This window comes from Podarcis filfolensis, assembly GCF_964270895.1.
Source record: "Podarcis filfolensis genome assembly, chromosome: 5".
NCBI lineage: Eukaryota > Metazoa > Chordata > Lepidosauria > Squamata > Lacertidae > Podarcis > Podarcis filfolensis.
In genome coordinates, this window is record NC_139608.1 from 33,752,083 (window position 1) to 33,770,137 (window position 18,055).

The window sequence follows — 18,055 nt, forward strand, 5'->3', positions numbered from 1 at the left end:
TAAGTTCTCTCTTATCTATATCTTTCTATCTATCATCTATCATCTATCTATCTATCTATCTATCTATCTATCTATCTATCTATCTATCATCTATCATCTATTGTCTTCCAGACAGCATACCTCCCCCCCTTTATTAGACTGGATAGACTATCCTAACAATCTAACAACTGAGCTATTACCTTGAAAGTTTGGCAAAAGGCCAATCACTGTGGGGCTTCTGAAACGTTTCCGAAAGCAGTATTTTCACTCCTGTATTGTGAAAATTATAGTACACTAACAGTAATTAATATTGTCATTTAGAAAACAAAAACAACAGGCTAAGACAGATATTTTGTTTCATACTGGCTGAGAAAATTACACCTATTAACAGAACAATTCAGGAAGCAATCTCCACATAATTTTAGTCTTGGTACAATTATGTCAATACATCCCTAGCAGACAGCTTGGAGTGTCAGACAGTAAACAATAGTTCCGTCATATTTCATTATTGTTTCTTTACAAGGAAGATGACATTTTCTATCTTCAGATTATGGACTAATTTTCAGACAAGTGGTTCTTGGAAGCTTTACCACAGATTATGTTTATCTCATTTAAAACACTCAAGGGATTGAGATGGCTTGAAGCAAGTTTGTCAAAGGTGGCAAAACATTTGTTACTTTAATATCGTTGAAGGATTGTTTAGTTATGGCTGAAATCTGAGCATAAACATCTTAAATAATGGGTGATAACAGATGTTCGTTAAACTCAGGTTGGACCCACTGAAATAAAGAGATTTGGATTCGGATAATTTACTTAGCTTGCCCTAATCTATATACACGTGCATATGAATAAAAACAAGTGTGTTTCTTGGTGCAAATTGCACATGGTATAAAAATGTCATTTGAACTCCAGGTGCCTGTTTATTTTGCAAGAAGCTGGGTTTATTGGGATCAGGATCAAACTGCAGCAGGGTGTGGAAGAAGAGACCTGGGCTCCAATTTTCCCCTTATGCTGCTCTCACAATTTAAGCACTGTGCTCTAAACCACTGAGCCTCTTGGACTTGCCAGTTGGAAGGTTGGTGGTTCGAATCCCCGCGATGGGGTGAGCTCCCATTGCTCTGTCCCAGCTCCTGCCAACCTAGCAGTTCAAAAGCACACCAGTGCAAGTAGATAAATAGATGCTGCTGTGGCGGGAAGGTAAATGGTGTTTCTGTGCACTCTGGTTTCCATCACAGTGTTCTGTTGCTCCAGAAGCGGTTTAGTCATGCTGGCCACATGACCTGGAAAGCTGTCTGTGGACAAACACCAGCTCCCTTGGCCTGGAACCAGATGAGCACCACACCCCATAGTCGCCTTTGACTGGGCTTAACTATCCAGGAGTCCTTTACCTTTACCTTACTACTATAATCTATGGAAATGAAAATGGAGTTACACCAGTATTTTTTCTTCTTCTTCTGTGGTCAATAATAGCTTTCTGGGAATTTGGAATGGAGTCAAGAGTGTGCAAGCAAAGAGTTAGACCCCTCTACATGCCATGCTTCCAATCCAAATAGGCCCACCCTATTGATAAATTAAAATAATCTTGGATGTTGCATGTGGTTTGACCCCTCAGTTTTAGTGAAAGAATCAATGGAAGAAACTGGCTGTCATCAGTGTCCTAGGAGACGCAGTTATATAAAGCTAATAGGCTTTCTGATTACGGTATAATGAATTGAAAAAAAATGTTTAAAATAACTTTTGTAAAAACAAACAAACAAACAAACAAACAAACAAACAAACGCAGAAGCCTTTTATTAGGAATTGTAGGTACCGACATTCCAAAGGACCAGAGAAGACTTTTCATGTATGTGACAACAGCAATGCGGATGCTACTAGCCCAGAGATGTAAAGAAGACGAAGTCCCTACCAGAGAGGAATGGCAAACCAAGCTGTTGAACCATGCCGAAATGACAAAACTTAGCAGGATTTTAATAACACGTGTAATGTAGTGAATATTATGGATAATATGGAAAGATATAAAATATGGACTATGAAATAATATGCAGTTGAGAAGGTGAACAATAGGATCCATGGAGGGGAAGGTGGGAAGTCCAGAGAAATCTCTAAATAGGGATATGTAATTTGGATTGTTATAATTCTATATTTGTAAAATCAAATTAAAAATTATTACATATGTAAAAAGGGAGGCTTGGGCGGTGGTGAATTGGGGCAGCACCTTCCCATTTCATATCGGGTGACGAAACAGGATGGCACTGTTCTTGCCCGTCCCTCAAAAATGTCATCTAAGAAGAGGAAAGGAATTCCTGCAGCAGGGCACTTTCCCTCCCCTCCCCTTCTTGAATATACACTCTGTAAAATGGAAGACCCTGCAGTATGAGGAGACCAGTCTTATAGCACACAGTCAACCCAAGTGGAGGTGACGATCTTCTTGTCATTGCCCCAGCCCCATCCTTGAAACTACAGTCTGTAAAGAGGAAAGAAGGAGACACTCTAAGCAGAACAGGAGGAGAGAACTGCCTTCTACTGAGCTCATTCACAGGGCCATCTTAAGCATATGCAGTGCCGGGGTGCAAAGATCCACCCAGCGCCCCTAGGTTGCCCAGAATGCAAGTTACTCTTGTTCTCAGTAACCAAAAACATATTATCAACATATACAAGGAGAAAAGTTGTTTTCCTTCATTTGCAAGGAATCGTACAAAACAAAGTGGCACTAATAAAGAAAAGTTCCAGGGTGGCAACAGAAAGCAAGCTAAAAATGCTTTTGCAGTTCATCAGAACTATCCAGCAATATCAAGTTATAGGAAAACTGGTGCTATTAACAGTAACCCTAGTTGGTTAATTGATTTGGCAACTTCCATGCACATGACGTCTGATGCTAATTCCCGCCCCCCCCCCCCGAGAGTTAAATAAGATTCAGGTGAGGGTCATATACCTTGTCAATCCCAGCAGGTATATAACAGGAAGACCCGGCCTGCCCATTCAGAATTTTTTTTTTATTGTTTTCCTCCTCTAAAAACTAGGTGTGTCTTTTGGAGCAAAAAATACGGTAATTTAGGCACTAAATGTTATAGATTGATAGATACTATTACTATACTAATATCCTTGATTAAGAAAAGGTTCCTTGTATTAATGATCTAATGCATTAAAGAGCTTCAATGAAATGACATGATTTTGGAGATAAAGTAGAAGAGGAGTCGTTATCACAGATAGAGATAGTAATTGCCATTTGGGCCAATTTGAGTATGGCAAGATCTTAAGCAGGATAAACGCCATGCGCAGTCATAGCAAACAATTTCTCTAGAAAGATTCGGCATTCCTGAGCAATTGTTGGCTAGGATTCTGATCTCACACGTACAGAGAGATGGAATTTTGCTAAAGGTAATTTGCTTTCAGATGTATGGCGAGATCATTTGAGGAGAAGTTATACAGAACCTGGAAGAGACTATTTTTCCTGCTTACACAGCCAACAACATTGCCACAGGATGCAGCTGTAGGACATCTAGAGAACTTTCCCAAATAGCCAAATGTTGCTTCTATGGATGCTTCAAAACTTTATGGTGATGCTGTCATCTGTTTCCAGGTAATGCATGCTTATTGTGCTACATGTCTCACCTTTCCTTCACGGAGCTCAAAGCAGCATTCTAGCCTCCACACCTCCATTTTATCATCAGGACAATCCCGTGAGGCAAAACGAGTGACCCAAAGCCATGCAGTGAGCTTCATGGCCAACTGAATCTCCCTCATCCTACTTACTACCCCTGATGCATTAAGCACCCTCATTTAGCATTGCCCACTCTCATCCTTGACTGAATCCTTTTAAAAATAACAGATAACTTACCTGGTACTCAGGACTCAGTTTTTGCAGTCTTCATGTTTTATTCTATTTTTTGTAATTTGGAGGGTAGGGGCTTCAGAAAGTACAAAAGTGTTTTCTTAGGAGAGACGAGGGAAGCTATCTGTGTTGCCTTGGCTATCGAACCACCTTTGATTTGGATTCTGCCACTTTTTTTGGGGGGGAGAGCTCCCCTGGGTGTGCAAAAACTTCTGGTTTGTTCATTGGGGGCCCTTTTTGATACCAATGTAGTTTTCATGGGACCACTGAAGTTGTTATTAGGATGATGCTGAAAAATATGACAAGGAGATTGTTATATATTTCAGAGATAAAAGCAAACTTCATCTCTGGGGTGAATTCATGTACAGTTTTCAATATGATGCTGTTCTTTCCCTTTAAAGGGACTTGAACTTAAATTGTTTTAATAGAGCACAACTGAGGGAACTCTTCGACTTAGGAGACTGCACCAAATGGAACATTGGCTGGTCTTTTCTGAAGTATATCCATTTATAGCATTCCCACTACGTGTTAGTTGTTTACATGAAAATACTTTCAAATAACCAGAGGTGTGAATATTTACTCCTGTCAAAGTGACTATGGCTGTCTCCAGGCAAAGCTACTGAACCTTTAAAGGAATTGCACTGAATTTTCTCTTTAGGAATAGAGATAAAGACAGCAGCTGAAAGAGGTAAGTACCAGAAATAAGAAACTGGGTTAATGGATGGACTGGTAAGATGGGAGTCAGAAGCACCCTTTTAGAAAAAGATCTTAGAAGGATGTTAATTTTTGTGAATATAAGTCTACAGGCATAAGCAAAACCGGCAAAAAGGGTGTTTGGGAGGAAGGGTAGGATATAAATCGAAACAATAATTTACATGCAATTTAAATGTGAAGCTTGGTTTTTTAAATAAAAAATCCACACTAAATGGGACAGACCTATGTTTGAGGGTCAGTGAAACAAAAATGGGAGTGGCTTAGTCATGAACAGATCAAACGATTACCGGTCCCTCAGCTCTGTGGTAAACCCCACACTGAGTAGTAGGTGATTGGTCTAGACCAGTGGTTCCCAACCAGAAGGGGAGACAGGTGATACAGGGTTATGGCAGGGGGCACAAAAAGGTATCCCACCCTTTCATTTAAAGGAGGGAGGAGGCTTCTTCAAAGAGCACCTTAAGACAGTCTCTCTGTTCCTATTCCTCTGGGGGCTGTGATGCAGCCCTGCCCCATCTCAGGCAGACAGGACACTTCTGTGTCCTGTGGCCCGCCCTGTGGAACGCCCTCCCATCAGATGTCAAAGCGATAAACAACTACCTGACATTCAGAAGACATCTTAAGGCAGCCCTGTTCAGGGAAGTTTTTAATGTATGATTTTAGTGTATTTTTGGTTTCTGTGGAAGCCGCCCAGAGTGGCTGGGGAAACCCAGCCAAATGGGCGGGGTACAAATAATAAATTATTATTATTATTATATTCTTGTGGGCATGTAGAGTTGGGAAAATGTGAAGGTGCATGGCCCTGGAGGCAGCTGCAGCAGTTTGTTCACCCCCTTCACTGCTTGGACACACTTTTGTGGAGATTGAGAATAACAGGTTAGTCTGAAGGTGCTACTTCCAAAGGGATTTACTGCTTAGAGATCTTTCTGCCTCACCATTCACTCCAGCTGTATCTCTAAAGCTTTTTATTTACTTATAAAAAAGTAGAAATTCTCACCAAACCGCTGCAGTATACCACTGACTTTTATTGCAAGAATATTTTTTTAAAAAAATAAAACAACAACAATCCCAAAGTTGTATTGTCAGAATTCATAATACGAGTTAGGTTCTCTTTAAAAAGGCTTCCATAATTCAAAACACTTAAATGCACAGGTTTTTGTGCATCTGCTTTTATACTCCATTCTCTCTTCTTCCCATTAGTGAGTTTGTTCTGTTTTTGTCCTTGGTTTTCTTAAAAGCCTGCTCTTACTCCCTTTCTCTGCCCCACCCCCTCCGAATGCTAGAACACTTGAAGACTCTTTTGTGATGCTATAACACTTGTCAGGTATTTCCAGCTTTAATGAACATTTTCGCCTTTTCACCTTTTGCCTTCCATTCTTCAGAACTTTCCCCTGTGTGAGAAAGGGACTTTACAAAAGGAGACAGAAAGTCAATAGTAAGTTGTCCTTTCCAGAGATCTTTTCTCTCTCTCTAGCCTTTTTAAGGGCAGTGCAATCCTAATATATCTACTTAGAAGAAACTCTGGGAAGAAAGACCCTGATCTGCCCACTCTCATTTCTCTAAGCCAGTATGCCAAGCATCTCTTGCCACAGAGTGCAGGGTGCACTCGATCAGGGCCTTTTGAAAAACCAATGGCTTTGGTGCATCCCCAGTTCCCCTCTTTGTTTCTGGTGCTGTAGATGAAGAAGAGGAAGAGATTTGATATCCCGCCTTTCACTCCCTTTAAGGAGTCTCCAAGCGGCTAACATTCTCCTTTCCCTTCCTCCCCCACAACAAACACTCTGTGAGGTGAGTGGGGCTGAGAGACTTCAGAGAAGTGTGACTGGCCCAAGGTCACCCAGCAGCTGCATGTGGAGGAGCGGAGACGCGAACCCGGTTCCCCAGATTACGAGTCTACTGCTCTTAACCACTACACTACGCTGGCTCTCTGACAAAAAAGGATGGTGGTGGCTACTGGACAGTGAGACCCAGATAACAGCACTGCAGGGCTGTTGTGCAAAGTTGGGCAAAGAAGGGGGTTTGAGAGGCTCTGCTGAATGCGCCCTCTCCTTCACAAACCCAATAAGTTTAATGGTACGTATGAGCAGGTGCGTAGGAAGCGGTGGGGCAGTGGGGGTGGGGTAAGGGCAGGGAGCTGCGATGCTTTGCTGGCGGCATTCCCCCTTCCCCCTTTGTTTTGACGGCTTGGGGGAGGCTTGGGAGTCGCAGGCAGGCAGTGCGCCGAATGTCTGCCATGGCGGCTCACTCCGGCCCCGTGATTGCCTCACTCCGCCCCTGGCTGCAGGGCGCACGTGTGATGCTCCGGGCACCTGAGCAGCTATCCTGCACCTGGGAGGGCACCCTCTGCACCACGCCGTCCTTGGGAGTGCACCCGCCCTGGGCAGCATGGGCATATGCTCCGCCACTGCTTATGAGAGGGGAAGCAAGTATAGAACTGAGGTTTCAGTGACAGAAAATGTGCGTGCTCATCTTGTGGAAAACACTTAATGAAGAGTGCCGTCTTGTTGCCAGGCTTAGAGAACAAGTGGCTGTTACCTATTGGCAGGCCCTTGTCATAAAGAGCTTCCTGAACCAGGAGCTGAAGATGATACATTGCTCAATATCCTAGGTGTGCGGATTTCTTTCCAGATAGCACTTGTACCCAGAGGGAACATTTAAAACGGGTGTCCAGTTGCCCTGGCATCAACCAGACTTGGTTCACCACTCTGGGTGGTTTACTCTCAACCTGTGAAATTTTGCTTTACTGGCCTGATTTCTATGAACTGTTGAAGCAGTGAACAGTGTTTGGTAGGTGGGCAAGTTAATCCCTAGTGTGGCAGAGAAAAATTGACTAGCCAGTTCCTTTCTTGACTTTACATTTACAATGGTACCTCGGGTTAAGTACTTAATTCGTTGCGGAGGTCTGTTCTTAACCTGAAGCACCACTTTAGCTAATGGGGCCTCCCACTGCCACCATGCTGCTGCTGCACAATTTCTGTTCTCATCCTGAAGCAAAGTTCTTAACCCGAGGTACTATTTCTGGGTTAGCGGAGTCTGTAACCTGAAGCGTCTGTAACCCAAGGTACCACTGTACTGACTTCTACTGCAGCCAGCTGGTGAACAGTAAGCAGAGGTGTCTTTCCCATAGGGCTTAGTGGTTCATTGCACCAGGGCGCCAGCCTCTCAGGGGTGCCCCAGTGAGTGGGGGAGCTGCGCGGCTTTGCCGGTGGCCTCCCCTTTCCCTCCATGCCTGCCAGCTGCCCCTTGCCAACCATATGGCTGGCGGGCGTGCAGCTTCCTTCCCAAGCCTCTGCGGGAGGAGAGCGATCCCTGCAGAGGCTTAGGATGGAAGCTGTGCCCCACCAACTATATGGCGGGCTGGCATGTAGCGCTCTCTCTCTCTCTCTCTCTCTCTCTTGCCCGCCCTGTGGGAAGAGGGAGGCGGGCGATGGTGAGGGGGAAGCGGAACGTGAGGAGGAAGGAAGGAAGGAAGGAAGGAGAAGAAGAAGAAGAAGAAGAAGAAGAGAGGCACCCCCCAACGTGCCCCCTTTCTTCCTCCTCTAGCCAGCTGTGGAGCCTCCTCGCTGGGTTTGCATCCCTGCTTGCCCATCCTGTTCAGCTACATCTAGCCCGAGTCGTGAGTAACAGCAGCTGCTGCCCTGGTTTCTCTCTCTCCCTGGAATCGTGCCCTGTGTTTAATGTTATGGGCAACTCTATCCCGGGAAGGGAAGCCTCCTCCCTTCGCTCTTCTTCGTCTTCTTGGGGGGTGGGCTCCTTCTCCACCCCCCCACCAACAAGGTCTCTAGTGGTTGTAAAGCACGCCAGACCATTTAGCACCGACCCCATGCATTCTAGCAGCTGACCATCACCCACTCACTCCAAGCCCTGCAAAAAATATAATCACCATTATTATTATTATTATTATTAGTAGTAGTAGTATTAGTAGTACTAGTACTAGTACTACTACTACTGCCCTCCACCCATAGATATCAGGGCGGCTCACAGCCTGAAACTACGGTACTAAGCACATGCTAAAAACTAGAACAAAGGCAAACCAAACCAAGCCAGCAACGCTCCTTCTCCCTTATTTGTGAAACAAGCCTGTTAATTGCCTATCCAACTAAAAAAAAAAAGGCACTGAAGGTTTTTGAAATCAATGCAAGCTAAAAGAGTTTCCAAGTTCATAATAGTTTTTGTCATTATGTTTTCTCAGTTAATGAAGCCTAACATTACAATGATTAGCATGTGGCCACCAACAGCCCCTGGAATTTTTTTTTTAGGTAACAAAGAGCACCTGTATTCATACAAGTTGAGAACAACTGGCTTAGATGAGTCCTAAGATTCCTCCCAGTTCTAAAATTGCTTGATTCTATTATTAAATGAACAACCAACCAACTAGAAGTGGTGTTCAAGATGTCTAAGCAAACAGCTGTTCCCTCAATGCATGGCTTCCCTGTATTTCTCTGTAGCATCTTAATTTGGCAATGGTGAATTCAGTGTTCTTCGGTTTATTTTTGCATTGTGAAATAACTTTTCCACTGACTGTATTTATTTAATGCTTTTTCTATTTCTAAAAAAAATAATGAATGTGAACATTAGACTCTAATCTAATGATTAGATATGAGTCATATGTGATTTGCATTCATTTTGTGTGGTATTCATTGTGAAGTAAATAAAACCACTAGGTGGCAACACTCACATTATTTAAAAAGCTTTGCAGGCAAGAAACAAATGACTGGTTTGACTTTGCACATACATGGGACAAGAATCTTCTGACTTGATCATCCTTTGCTTCTGCTTACATCTGAAGTAGCAGCTGTACTTATATAATAGCTTCTGTTCCTAAAAGTTTAATAATTTCTCACAGGAAACAATTAAAATTACCATGTTGGAGAATGGAAGTTACTTTATTTTGCATTTTCTTGCTTTCCAGAATTTAATCCTAAGCAGTGTTGGCATCAAAGTTTGAAAATAATGGGCTCAAAAGACGTTTTCCAGTGTTGTAAGTGTTAGAATTCCTGATCCATGATTGCAGTCATGGGATTTTTGTCTTTCACATGACGGTATGTGTTTTGACTCCACAGAGTGGGAAGTGACGAAGACAGGATGTTTGTGTTACTGTGTTCTGTGAAGTGGGACTATTGTCCTTTGTCCTTTTTCTCTTTGCTGTCTGGTGCTAGAGAGAGAGGGAGCCATGTTGCAGTGCTCCGTGTGTGTTTATATGTAAATAAAGTAGATTAGCCAAAATGCTGAGTTGCTGAGGTCTGTTACGCATGATGCTCAAACTCTGCGGATCCCTAAGTGTGCCGGTGTCGGTTGGCATCGGTCGCTGTGATGTTCGGGCAGAAGAAAGCTTATGAAGCTCCCGAATGATCGACCAGGAGGAAGAGAACATTCCAGTCAAGTGTAGGCTGAACTCCTGACAGTAAGAGTCTGGATGTTTTCTGAGAAAAGCTCCATTGCTCGGAGAGCTCCCTTCCTCTGTTTATGATTTGAATTGCGATGCTCTGTATATGGTACAGCTTGTTTTCATCCATTGTACCACAGAGAGTTTTCATCCTCCAAGCCTCTTCTCTCCAAACGACTCATCTCAGGGTTATTTGGCCATCTTCCAAAGTATTCCTTCCACTCTGCCCTTAGATGATTCCAAGACCTTTTTGCACTTTCGACGCATGCACACCTTCACTGTAATCAAACAAAAATGGCACCAAGGCACATGAAGGTCAAGTCAAAGCACTTCTCATCAGCTAAATGAATAGTTTTAATAAATGCCAAGTTGGAAATGCAGACCCAGAAGTTGCATTCCTGGCCTTTAGGGGACATTCAAACAAGGGCGAGCGGAACAGAAACAAATCAAGGAGACGTTCCCAAACAAAAGGTTTCAACCTGTATAATTTTAGTAGCTACCTAGAGCCTTGTATTATGAGACTCTCAATATTGAATCAACAGGAACATGGGAAGCTGCCATAAGCAGAGTACTCACTCAGTGCTGTAGCCGCAAACTGGCATCAAGTTTCAGACACAAGGCCTTACCCAGCCCTATCTAGAGATTCTGGGCATTGAATCTGCCACATTTCGCATGCAGTACATGTGGTGTACCACTGAGCCACTGAGGATATTTTATGTTCCCCAACCCATGTCAAACACTCCTTGAAATTATTATGGCTTTACCTGCTGAAATGGCAACAGGTACTATTAAACAAAATGGACCCAATCAAACTGGTTCCTTCCATGTTCCTTCCTAAACATTAGGAAGAACTTCCTGACAGTAAGAGCTGTTCGACAGTGGAATTTGCTGCCAAGGAGTGTGGTGGAGTCTCCTTCTTTGGAGGTCTTTAAGCAGAGGCTTGACAACCATATGTCAGGAGTGCTCTGATGTGTTTCCTGCTTGGCAGGGGGTTGGACTCGATGGCCCTTGTGGTCTCTTCCAACTCTATGATTCTATGATTCATGTGGCATTAGGTGAATGCAGCTGTTTCATGAGTCCAGCTTCCAGCTCACAGGTTGCTGCTTACTCATCATGCATTTAGAAGAAGAGTTTGGATTTGATATCCCGCTTTATCACTACCCTAAGGAGTCTCAAAACGGCTAACATTCTCCTTTCCCTTCCTCCCCCACAACAAACACTCTGTGAGGTGAGTGGGGCTGAGAGACTTCAAAGAAGTGTGACTGGCCCAAGGTCACCCAGCAGCTGCATGTGGAGGAGCGGAGACGAGAACCCGGTTCCGCAGATTACGAGACTACCGCTCTTAACCACTACACCACACATTACTTTCCCCAAAGACTCACGAGAACAGTACTTTGTTAAGGGTGCTGCAAATTGTAGCTTGTGGGTTGGGGGAGTAAACTCCAGTTCCCAGGATTCTTCGGGGAAAGTCATGGGCTCTAAACCAGGGGTCAGCAAACTAAGGGCCACGGGCTGGATCAGGCCCAATGGCCTTCAGGATCTGCCCTGTGGACTGTCTGTCGATCGGCGTGGGGATTCTGTTCATTCAGGCTGTGTCATTTTCTCCCCTGTGCCATTCCATTCCCCCCTCCTCATACACCTCGCGGCGGCACCTCCTCCCTCCCTTCTCCTGGCTTCTCCCTGCCCTGCCTAGAGGAGGAAGGGGGCTGGGCTGAGCTGGCTGAGAGCCATTTTAAGCAGCGCCTCTCCGGAGGCTAGCCCTTCTGCACCGCTCATCTTCCCTCCACCGCTGCCCTGGTGCTCCTGTGGGCCAGAGAGCGGAGCGGACGAGCTCGTTCTGCCTACCCACGAAAAGCAGCAGTGGTGGCGGTGGCAGCAGCAGCCCCAGGGAAGGTGAGCGCAGCTGCTGGGGCTGGGGAGGAGGACTACTTGCCCCCCTCACCTCTTCTTCCAGCCCCCCCCTTGGTGCCGCTTCTCTGGCCCACCACAAGGTCTGAGGGACAGTGGACCGGTCCGTGGCTAAAATTTTTTGCTGACCCCTGCTCTAAATGTCCTCTCCATTGAAATGTTTTCCTACAGGAAACAGGTGAAGATACAGTATATTCAGGCCTGAGCTTTTAAAATGTTCATCGTTGGTAACTTTGTAGATTCGAATCCTATTTTAGGTGCCGTGTAGCTCAGCTACTTTCTCCATTCTACGTTTTATCGCGCTGGTTGACAGCATAATAATTCATAGCATGAATTCAAGCCTGACATTAAAAATTAAATGGCAGCTTGGAGTGCTTACATTATTAATAGCCATTGTGTGTGTGTGTGTGTGTGTGTGTGTGTGTGTGTGTGTAAGTAAATCTCTCTTTTTTACAGCTATAACATGTGGTTCATGAGAAACAAGTGAAAGATGGCGAACTTATTGCAGATGTTGTGTAGCTCTCTTTAAATAATGCCCCCCCTGATTAAAGAGGGAGATCAATGGGGCATTGTTCAGCCAAAGCTAAAAGTTCAATTTTATTTCAGTAGGAAACATGTCTAGCACAATCCTAAGCACATTTATTCAGAAATAAGACCTTCTGAGTCCAATAGCACACACTCTCCCAGTGAGTACAGTGGTACCTCGGGTTACATACGCTTCAGGTTACATATGCTTAAGGTTACGCACTCTGCTAACCCAGAAATAGTGCTTCAGGTTAAGAACTTTGCTTCAGGATAAGAACAGAAATTGGGCTCCGGCGGCGCGGCAGCAGCGGGAGGCCCCATTAGCTAAAGTGGTGCTTCAGGTTAAGAACAGTTTCAGGTTAAGAACGGACCTCCGGAACGAATTAAGTACTTAACTTGAGGTACCACTGTATATGCATAGGATTACAGCCTTAAGTGCACATTCTGACTAAAATTAATGGAACTCAAAAGCACCCTGCTTTGGCTGCCCTGTGGCCTCTTCCTGAATATTCTGTTTTCCTAGTCATGGTGTGAAAATGTGCAAGGCTTGAATTCTGCTTTCCCCTCTTACATTGCAAACCTCTTATAAATTTTCCCCTAGTAATTTTCAACATCAGCTTTTTAATTGCCAAATCTGCTATTTCTTTCATTCCCCCCTTATATTCCTTCTGTTTTTAATAACATTCATTACATCGAGTTATGCAGAAAAACCCCGCATTTTATTTTTTACATTTGCAGAAGCTCAGAGCGATTGTAAGGATAAAAGAGGTTATTCAAGGATGCTTCTGCCATCTGTTCAGGCATGCCTTCTCTCACTGCATGTTCTGACCTATTGGACACATTTTCTATTTAGAAGGAAAGGGGGAGGAGGAAAATGTTTATATGGGGACGAAGTGGGCAAAGGGAGACACTGGCAATTCTCTGATACCTTTGCATAGAAATGCCACACTAAAAGATAAAATAGTAAACACAGAGGAGAAGACTGGGGTGTACATCTATCTAAAGGGTTGTCACATAGCATCAGGCATTCCCAGATTACTCACTGTATAAATTGATTAATTTATCGTGAATATCAGCAGAACTCCAAGATAAGTGCCTTTTTCATATATCATTGAAGGAAATGTCAGACAGCTTTTGCTTATTATTGCAAGTTATTCGTCACAGGGTTGTTGTTTTTGGTTATATTTATCTATAATATACAAAACATTTCCTGCCACTCACTTCACATGTCCCTATTTTCCACGGTCTGTCCTGGAATTAAAGAAGCCATCTCGGTTTCTAATATGATCCCGGAATGTCTCTTGTTTTCCTTTTTATTTGTATGTTTATATGTTTCCCTCCACATCTTGGAGAACAATTAAAAGTGGTGGAGAGATCAAGACTCCCTCCTGTCCTTTTTGGAAACAGGAGCCCTTGCTTGTGTGTGGGTGGGTGGGTGCGTGCAGGTGCAAAAATAGAAATAAAACTGAAAATAAAATACCTGCACCAAATGAAGGAAATGGTGAAGCTGACATACAAAGCCCTTCCTATAATTTTGAAGAAAAATATAACCAATCCACTTTAATTGTAGCACTTCAGCAGCCAGCAATTTTTCAGAAACCTGTGAAGTGCTTATTCCTTCATTGTAAATTGAGCCTTACGCTGCAAGCCTTTACATGTCTACTCAGAAGTAAGAGCCACTAAGTTCAATAGAATTTACTCTCTGGCATGTTCCTGATCATTCTCACAATTTCTATTATTATTATTATTATTATTATTATTATTATTAATCATCCTTTTTTCTGACAGGGATGTAAGGCAGCTAACAGCTAAATTTTTATTTCATTCCATTTATCTGTTGAAGGTGTTGTGCATGAACTCTTCCCTCACACATTTTTTTCTTTACAACAATCCTGTGAGGTAGGTTGGGCTGAGAGGTTGTAATTGGCTCAAGACGACAGATGTATATGAGTATATTTCATATATGTGTGAGGGAGATCAAATATGGGAGAAGCTTCCTGGTGTAGAATAGAATGTCCCTGTTTTTATCTGAGAAATCTTGGAGGGTATAATTTCATTCCCCCCCCCCCATGTACCAGATGGGCAGCCAGTGTAGCTGTTTTAACAATGGTGACATCAGCAGGCTGATGGCCACATTCTGCACTGGCTGCAGCTTCTGGATGAGGTCCAAGGGCAGCCCCACATGCAGCATATTGCAGTAATACAGCCTCTTCCAGTGAGACAAGAACATGTACTTGAAGCCTTGAGAGTTCCCAACTTGGATGGCTTCAGTTTTGTTACCAATGATTTTGTGCCCCTGATAGGCATTCCAAAGTCCTTGATTATCCTCTGCCAACAAATCAGCCCAAACTCCAGTAGGTTATGCATTAAACCACTTGAAGCTTGCAGCCCACAACTGTTCACAGCACCTGGGGGAGCAAGCTTATTAGTTCATGTCACTGGGTCATGCAATGAGAACAGAGGAAAACAGATTTTTAAATTTGTAAGTCTCACTAAAGATAAAAACTAGGAAAATCACCAGCAAATCCAAGGGGCATTCCTCCAATAATCTCTCTCACAGCAGTGTGCCATGCATTTTTAAAGATGTTAAACACAAGTATTTCTGTTTCTTTGGGGTTTTTTTACAGCAAAACCCCTCCCTTCCACTTTCCGCGTCTGGTGTGAATTGTCCCTTCCTGTCCTTTCTGAACACATCTCAGTTAGGGATGACTTATTTGCCATGACAGATTTAAATATTTTACTAGATGTCTGTATAAATTATGAGGGCCTTAAACTTTTACACAATGCATTTTACAGAGGCACTATAGAAGCCACTGAGCATCAGATGGGACATATGCCAAAAAGTAATTTATTGAGACACCGGGGTGTGCTTAAGGCTTTTGTCATCTGGAAACCAAAGGTGTGATGACTTCAATATATCACTTGTCTCTAATGAGACATAATATTATAGCAAATGGGTGCCCAGCCACAGATGGTGAGCAGTTGTCTATAATCAAATGAAGATCAATGTTTCATCCAGAACTGGACTTACTGATTGTGCTAGTTGTACGAGGCGAGTATCAGAAGGAAGGTAGCAAAGATACAAATGCACTAGGACAGTTCCCACAAATAAGAGTGCTGACATGCTGGCTAATGATGATAAATGCTTCTCCTCAGTATTGCGGGTTTATTCATCTTTCTGAAACTATACAGCGGGAATAGTAAAATTGTACAGCCTCTGAGATGGCTGTCAGCCAGCAGTTTGTCACCCACCAGTTTCCATAAATATGTATATTAAAAAATGACACCGAAGTCATGTTGACTAGAATTGTTTCCAAACCTTCTGAATGTTTGAGAAATTGGATTGTTAAAAAATAATATACCATACCAATAAATATGAAACATCACACCTGCAAGATGGGGAAAGAAAAAGAAGGTCCCCTTGGTGGGACTTAAATTAGTCATATGTCAAGCCCTGCTTCCAGGACAGCTCTCAGAGGCCAAGATTCAGGGTTGGCCCATCCTGATTCTCTACCTGAGGCAAAACAGGAAGGTCCCCTGTCCTCTCCCCACTGCCTTCTCTGAAGTCTCACTTACTTTGGTCACATGTGTTAAGTTGTAGGTGAACATATCAGATGACACAGCTATTCTTCAGACAGCTCTTGTTTATTCACAGGCCAGAACTGAACTGAACTGAAGGGTTCAGCCAACCTGCTTATATAGAGCTCAACTACAAAGCAACAGTAACAACTTTCTGTAACTATCCAATCACTGGACGTCACTTTCAATTCCTTATTTGTATATGCGGACCTGAGTGAAAACTATCTATAGTATCCCCCTGCTGGCCCAGGGTGAGAACTTCAGTAGATAACAACATGGCTGCGGTTTCTGGGTTCTGGTGAGATCTCGTGAAAGCCCCACCAGATTACCCAGAGGCCTCGTGAGATGCTCTGCTTTGCTTACTGCGGTACTGGGAAGGTTTAATGAGGCCTCTTGAGGCCTCCAGGTGATCTCAAGGAGATCTCAGGGAGCTCTTCTGAGATCTCGTCAAAACTCGGAAGCTACATTTTTTCGATTATTTGAAAAAAAAAATATCATAACCAAATGAAATCGTGGGCAAGATTTGAAATTTGAGCAATGTGAAGAAAATGATAATATATGAAATAGAGGAATATGTATTAGGTGAAATGTGTGATATTATGCAGAATGTGGAAGGGATGGAAGGAAAGGTGGGAAATCAAATTATAGAGAAATTTATAACAAATTTGAAATTAATTGGTTAAAGTTATGAAAATTTAATAAAATTCTTAAAAACCGAAAGCTGCTTCTGCTTCCTCTCACTTCTCTGGTGGTGGGGTGTGTGTGAGCCTGCAGAGACACCCCTGCCCCCTGAGGTGGCTGCCTCTGTCTGCCTCATGGACAGGCCAATCCTACCCAGAATGACCCTAACTTCAGAGTGTATCTGGGTGCTCCCTTGTTCCCTAAAGAATCAGAGACTATTCTCATCTCAACAGTGTAAGAAGTACACTGCTTCTTACAGTGGTTTGAGTTCTGACTCATGACTGGGTCTTAGCACTCAGACATTCCTGCCCCGCAACCTCCATACAGAATTCTACAGTGGTACCTTGGTTCTGTTCCGGAAGTCCGTTCCAAAACCAAAGCATTCCAAAACCAAGGGGCGCTTTCCCATAGAAAGTAATGCAAAATGGATTCATCTGTTCCAGACTTTTAAAAACAACCCCTAAAACAGCCATTTAACATGAATTTTACTATCTAACGAGACCATTGATCCATAAAATGAAAGCAATAAACAATGTACAGCAGTCACACCATCAATCAATCAGTAGCTGAACTGGGTTCCACACAGTCACAAAAAACAAAAAAGAGCCGTAAAAACGCAAAATAAATAGCAAAAACAGACAGACCTCAGTGTAACACTCAAAATGGAAGTGTGGCACTCAAAATGGAAGCGTGGCACTCAAAATGGAAGCGTGGCACTCAAAACGGAGCACGTTCGACTTCCAAAAAAAGTTTGCCAACCGGAACACTTACTTCCGGGTTTGCAGTGTTTGGGTTCCAAGTTGTTTGAGCACCAAGGTGTTTGAGAACCAAGGTACCACCACTGTATTAAGCTGTCTTGCTGCAGCCTCCTCACTTCCTCTTCCTTCGTCTGTGCGTTACCTGCCTCTGCTTCTTGCCCTTTGTCCCCTCTGGTGTATGACTCTTAGCTTTTTTTGGTCCTCTGACTCCCTCCTTACTTTTAATCAACTTGTAGTGTTCCGAGTCACTGTGTTTGGGCTCTTCCAGTGTCAGCCCCTCTCTTATATAGTGCATCAAGCCTTTCTGCCGCCAGAGTCTGGTGGCTGCCTTTGATGTAGCCACAGTGCACCCAGGCTAGAAGCGGGATGCTGTGGAGGCTTGCAGCATCCTTCTCCATCTTCTTGCAGAACAACTGGCGTTTTCAGTGGGACCTGAACTTGGTCTGCATCCAACTCAATGTAAATTTCTCCCCCAAATGCTGTCTTATCTATGTAGCTGAGGACTTTTAAAAGCGAGTATTGAATAAACTTAGCATTTTAAGTAAATGGCTTCAGAGAAAACAAAGGCTGGAAGAAAGAATAGGTGGATATAATTTTCTCACAGGAGACAGGTAAAGTGCCTATTCTGAGGCAATGTTTTGCAGAAACAGTCGACCAGATCTCTGGAGTTCCATTATGCAAAATTCTGACACTGAG

The 18,055-nt window shown here is 43.4% G+C and overlaps 2 long non-coding RNA genes across 2 annotated transcripts in view; both read left to right on the top strand.

Moving 5' to 3' along the window:
• LOC310762668 overlaps window positions 1-3,943 on the top strand; it is an 80,270-nt gene extending 76,327 nt beyond the window's left edge. The window contains exon 3 of the long non-coding RNA XR_014548125.1: window positions 3,373-3,943. This is a non-coding gene — a long non-coding RNA (uncharacterized lncRNA). The remainder of the gene's footprint in view (window positions 1-3,372) is intronic.
• Window positions 3,944-5,283: 1,340 nt separating this feature from the next.
• On the top strand, window positions 5,284-16,155 carry LOC310762669. Its single transcript, XR_014548126.1, has 4 exons — window positions 5,284-5,398; window positions 5,905-5,957; window positions 9,435-9,503; window positions 15,997-16,155. It is a non-coding gene; the product is annotated as an uncharacterized lncRNA (long non-coding RNA).
• The last annotated feature ends 1,900 nt before the right edge of the window (window positions 16,156-18,055 follow it).